The following is a 6502-nucleotide window of genomic DNA, read 5'->3' as shown; positions in this document are numbered from 1 at the left end:
AATGGCGGGTACCATGGCCTCGTACCGGCCTGGCACAACTACTTCTTGCTCCAACAATACATGGACTTCCTTACTATTCTCAGTGACTTCTTGGTTTCTAATAAATTTTTTCTTGGTGGGGGTTTCCTTGGCTTCACATGTCGTTGTGACTTCCACTTTCTGATTCCTTTTGTTGACCCCGTATCCTCCTAGCTTATCTACTGTTCTCTTGGCCACGCTCTCCCTCATGTTATCTACTAAGTTGTGACTTTTATTCCTCCCCGCTTCTGGGGTCTTCCATTGCGTTTTAAATGCTTCTTTCTTGCGGCTGCTTTAAGTCGGTTGAATAGTTCTTCTCCAATTTTCAAAAAATCTTCTCACCATTCCTAACCAATTTTTCCATTCAAATTTCGAAGTTTTCGGGTCTCTCCCAGTTTTGCTCCACATTCCTCTTCTTTCATTAATGTATCCTGGGCATCTTCCATTTCTTGACGCCGTCTTCCCTGCAATCTTCATATGCTATTTCCTGTAAGGAGCGTCCGTAATTTTTCCGATTCTCTTCTCGCCAAACTGATTTCCTAACGTTTCTTCCTCGTGTGAGAGAAATCTCACTAGTGTCCTTTCAAGTTTAAGCCCTTGTTCTTTACCGTAAATAACGTGAGCCTGAGTTGCCGACAGGAAATCTCTTCCTAAAATTATGTGAGCATTCCCCAGAGTTTCGTCCTCGCATACTATTGCTGTCCATTTTCTGCACCATTGCTTATTTTCCGTTTCGATCCATAGATTTGTAGATCCCCATGTTTTAAGAAAATGACCCGTTACACTTGTTAGATGGTAATGTTCAGCCCCTCGTTTATCAACTTCTTCTTCCTTGACTAGCCCTCGCTTCACTAGGGTCACAGCAGCTCCCGTGTCTACGAGGCAGTTTCCCCGTTTTCCATTTATCGTCATGCGTACTAAATGCGGTATATGCTTCCCCGATTCTGTTGTCACCTCCGGTATGACCATCACCCATTGTCCTCGTCTCGTTTCCCCCTTCATTACATTGTCTTCCCTTGAAAAACTTCTCTTCATGATATTCTGCCACCCTTCTTGTTTACGGCCTCTGTCCTGGCAGAAAGAGGTTGGCCTTATTAGTTTAAATTACTGTTGCGTGGATTTTCTGATGCAAGTCCCCGTCTAGGTGTGCCCGTTGAATCCCCCTGTTTGACAGGTGACATATAAAACATGCGGTATTCCTCTGAGGATGACTTCTTATTACGGACCTGCATTCTCTTGCCCAGTGTCCATTTTGTCCACAATTATAACATCCTTGTGAATTTCTTGGCGAAGGGAATTTCCTAGGCCCCATATTTGTTGAACGTTCCTTATCGTAAACGTCCCGATTCCTTAGCGGCGTTCCTTCAATTTCATTTTCCACTCCTGAAATTCTCGAGTTGCTGTTCCTTCCCTGTAACATAAGTATTGTTGTTTCCTGGAGTTTAACCAGCCGTTCTGCTTTTTGCAGGTCCAAATCCGATTCTTGTAGCAGTAAAATGCCAGTATCCTTCATTAAATCCTTTCTTAATCCCATTTTAAATTGACTGAGTATTAAATCTTCATTCTTTTTTTTAATTCCCGCCTCTTGTTCGGTAGTAGCCCCTTGCAAATCTTCTTTCAGTAAATTAGCCCCCAAAATCCGTAACCGCGTACAAAAAGATGAGACATCCTCATCATGTCGCTGATAACACCTGCTTAGATTATATTGGCTTTCCCCCGGTAGCCTAAAAGGTGCAAATTTGGAGAGCATCCGCGATTTTAATTCAAAAAAAGTTAATGTGTCCAAATCCGGTTTGGACTTAAAAAAATTATAGGCCTCGCCAATCAGTTTGAATTTAAACAATTTTAAAGTTTTGTCTTCCGACCACTCGTCTAGCTTTGCTCGCATCTCGAGTTTCTCGAAATATTTTCCGGCGTTCTTTCCCGAAAAATCCTCCAGAGTAGTCGCTATCATTCCTAGCGAGTACATGGCGGGTGCCCTTACCATGATAGGTGACGTATTCATATTTGGAGCGTTAGTAGTATTTTGAGAGGTGTTCACCATTTTATTCAAAATAAAAAATATACTTATGCAACACAATACACAAAAATCAACAAAAAGAAATCTCCTACCTTTGTGGCTTCTTCGACGCCTGAAATACAGCCTGAACTAATTTTCTATGTTCTCAAATGCAATTAAAACTTCTACTTAATCTTCACTTCCTTTTAGACAGCAATGGCTTTTAACAATTGTTGTATTCCCAATTCTTTATACTGTATTTATATATAAAAAAAATCCTCAAGTTTGACATCTCCTACTATAGTACACTTAATTTTCGCCCAATAGTCTTATACGACCTTCTTAATAACTTAATTATCAACTTAACCTTTCAATATTTACTCCCGAACTTACTAAAATAAAAAAAAATCAAGTACTCTTCAAAATCATTCAAATTCAACTTTGCGTCCCATGTAGGTTTGACCCACTAACCGATATACCCCAAGAAAAATAAATTAAAATAATTAAAACAACCAACCTGAATAAATGGACCCCAGAAAATTATTTTATTTAACTCCCCTGTATATTAAATACAGTAACTCAACTCTAAACCACAACGTAAACATTCAATGACTCCCTCTGTATGCACTTTTTACTAACAGTAAACTGTATTTATGTCACCCAGTACCTTGTTAACTTTTTACTAGGCAGCCATAATGTTTCTAGAACATTCCAACAATTCTGTGAGAACTAATCTAATTCCCAGTAACCTCGTCTAAATTTGGAACAATGAACAGAAAATCTCGATACTTATATATTTTATTCAGCTTCACTCTATCTTTTTCCTCAATTCAAAAATATTTCATTCAAACAAAATGAATTTTATTTGCCGTTGCTGTCAGGAATTTTAACTCAACTTCAATATATTTAAAGCCCCACAGAGCTTTCTATCTTCTAACTTTCTTTCACCGACTTTATTGAACTACTTTAAAGCCTAATTATCATTCCCGGATACTTTAACAAAAGTTATCAGTGCCCTCTCAACTTTTTTTTAACTTCAAACCCAACTTATCTCTCTCCCCCTGTATACTCTATATAGCAAAACAAAAATAAAATTATTTTCCCTGATGCTTTAGCGGATACACCCAGTATATATCCTCAACCTACTAATATTGACTGATTACTGCTTTATTTCCTTCTCAAGTAAATTCAAATCAACGTAACTAATAATTCTGTCTACTCTGTGAGACCATAAATTTCCTATCACTTCAGGCTGTCCATATATAACAAATACTTCCCGTCAACGCTATCAACTCAATTCATTTCTTCCCAATACTTATAATGAGTGTCCATAAATTTTAGTATTTGAAGCCGCCTTGTCCTATTTAATAACTTTTAAAACACATAAATTCTCACTACTCACATAATTCTTTTGAATCTCGGCACTCAGTGTAATTAAGTTTCTAGCAGAGACAATCTCTGCTTATCCCACCGCTAGGTCACCAAATGTAACACCTGGGGTGTTAGTCCAGATTAATACTGTACTTAGTATCAAATTTAATTATTTACTGTCCTCCATCTGTCACCAATATATCACCATTCCGTAGAGCTGCTGGACTCGTGCCAAACGCACGAAGGTTGGTCTTTTGAACCTTAACTACACTGAGGGTTTCCCTTTTGAAATTCCTCCTGTTGAGGTTGAAGCTTAATTTTATCAGCTGAAGGCCGATTAATTATTCTATAGGACAGGGACTTACTCAATTTAACGAGCCAATAAAAGAGAAATGTGCGGTTATAGATATATTAAAAAAAAATGAATAATTGTTACCAAAATTTAACAAAGTTATAGATTGCAGTATGCAGTATTGCAATTATGAGCCTCCACAATTTACCATCGTGTAAAGAGTAGATATATATATATATATATATATATATATATATATATATATATATATATATATACAAATAAATGAAAAGAAAACCGTATAAACCACTTGAATATAAAAATAAAATACCAGAAACCCGAAGAAACAGAATTGTTCGTACCACAAATCCCTCCTATAATAAATACTATACAAAAAATAGATAACTCGTTATCAGCTCAAAAACACATTAAATTGTAATACCTGTAAGGTAGGCTTCCACCTTATACCTGAAATTCTATCAAAATAATGACCAAAATAATAAAAACTTTTTATAGGCTTGCCTGGCCGCCGTACTAATATTGACTTTCTATCACTTATATATCAATTGGAGTTTTACTCTAAGCCAAGGAGGAAGTGGTATAATTTCCTTGTCATTCTTTTCAACTTCAATGCCTCAAAATAACCAAACCCAAGAATAAAGTTCAAGGTGACAACCTCTCTCAATAAAACTACATGGGTGTTAGTACAATTTAAAATTTGACTTACGATACTCCGTTTATCCTGGTGTATTCGATTACCCTAGCTGCGCCTGTGATATGTCCGTCCTGTCCAGTCCTGATTCCGTAACCCTGGCTAATGCCACAAACCAAAACACCAAAATATTATTTAATTCACCGGCCTAACGCCACTATGCCGCAAGATTCACTCCGTCGCCCCGGTATCTAGAAATCAGTATTTCTAACTATTTTTATTCCGCTTACTCCCGTATCCCTCTGACTACCATTTATCGCCCGGAGTCCCGCTGACTACCCGTCTTCCACTGACCGCCGCGTTCCCCTAACTCCCTGTCGTTACCGTTCTTTTCGGTCCTCCGCAACCTCCGAACCCCCAGTACCGTCTTTTACGAAAAATAAGTTCTTTTTCTTAACTTTCCGTGATTGGTCATTCCCTACGGTCTTGCTAAATTATTTTCCATTACCCTTCCCATTTAAAACTTATTTTATTTTTCATCGCACGTTATTGGTCACCCTCTGTTTTTGATAAGATGTGGTTCTGCCTATTTAGTTATGGCGGCTCTTTTCCGAGTCAACACAATTACCCGCCAGGCCTTGGGTCAGCGGTTTCTCAATCGTTCCTAAGAAACGTGATTATGGGCACATGTAATGTATACGGTTATTTGGGTACTCTAACTTACATGGCGACGGCGAAACCGATAAAGTCTTACAATCATATATTATATTCCTCCAAACGCTAAGTCATCATGAGCACGTTTTCTGCCACTGGGTTCAATGTGACCGTTAAAATGTAATCGCGAAAATGCTTATCTAAATATTGAACTGACCCGGCAGAGAGATGCTGTTCGCAAATGAATTCTTATTTTCAAGAAATTAAATTAACCTTCTCCATTTCCCTTATAATGGCAATTATTACAGGAGTGAAAAATTATATATGTCAACTATAGTTTTTTATAGTTTTGTTGAACTATTGAATTTATTACAACAAACACGAAAGTCAAAACAATTCGAGTAAATGTTAAAAATTAAACCACGTAATTATTTTAGGAAAATAGTACGCGCTGAATGAAATTCACTGAATAATCCTTTAGCCACACATCAAAAAAAAATAAATCAATTTAGCATGAGTTCCTTCATGGCGGGTTGACTCGTATTTCGTGATGAAGGATTTTGAACAATGACCACAATGAAATGGTCTCCCTCCAGAATGAATCATTGAATGACGAACCAAATTACTCTTGCAAGTGAAAGATTTTGAGCAGACATCTCTCCAGAATAAGTTCTGAAATGAACTTATCAATGAAAGCTTTGGAACATACAGTACATTCAAATGGTCTTTCTCCAGAATGAATTATTGAATAATGGATCAAATGATTCTTGCAAGTGAAAGATTTTGAGCAAATTCCACAATCAAATAATCCTTCTCCAGAATGACTTCTGCAATGAACTGTTGAATATTTTGAACAGACACCACAAAGATATAATCTTCCTCCAGAATGTATATTGAAAAGTCTTGTCAAATGATACTTGTGAATGAATGGTGTTGAGCAATCAGCGCAATGAAACTTTTTTCCTTAGGTTTTCTTTTGAACTATCAAAAGATTCATTTCCTGCTTCACAAATAGTTTTGAATCCTCTCCACGCATACAATTGTGCCAATCTTCTTAGTCACTCAAATCGTAACCAAAAAAGCCTGTTGGACTAGAGAATCGTTTATGAAATATGTCATTATGGTTGTATCCTTGTTCTACCGTTTCAATAATTTCCTTTTTGAGTTCATCATGAACAATATCAATGTCAAATTCAATTTTTACTTTCACTCTGTCTTCGTTTGATGGTGAATTCGCTTTATTTTCATCCCATTTTCCCTCCAGACGCTTTTCACAACTTTTTAAATCCACGGTGTCCATTTCACTACTATAATTTTTGTATATTATATATATATATATATATATATATATATATATATATATATATATATATATATATATATATATATATATATATATATATATATATATATATTATATATATATATATATATATATATATATATATATTTATTTTATATATTAGATTAGCTTTTTCGAAAACTGATCGTTGACGAGTTATTTCAGTTTTTCTTT

The sequence above is a fragment of the Leptinotarsa decemlineata genome, unplaced genomic scaffold, assembly GCF_025532065.1.
Source record: "Leptinotarsa decemlineata unplaced genomic scaffold, Ldec_3_MD MMD2_tig00026347_RagTag_RagTag, whole genome shotgun sequence".
Taxonomy (NCBI): Eukaryota; Metazoa; Arthropoda; class Insecta; order Coleoptera; family Chrysomelidae; genus Leptinotarsa; species Leptinotarsa decemlineata.
The sequence above is the reverse complement of the archived record's forward strand: the minus strand, read 5'-3'. Positions refer to the sequence as shown.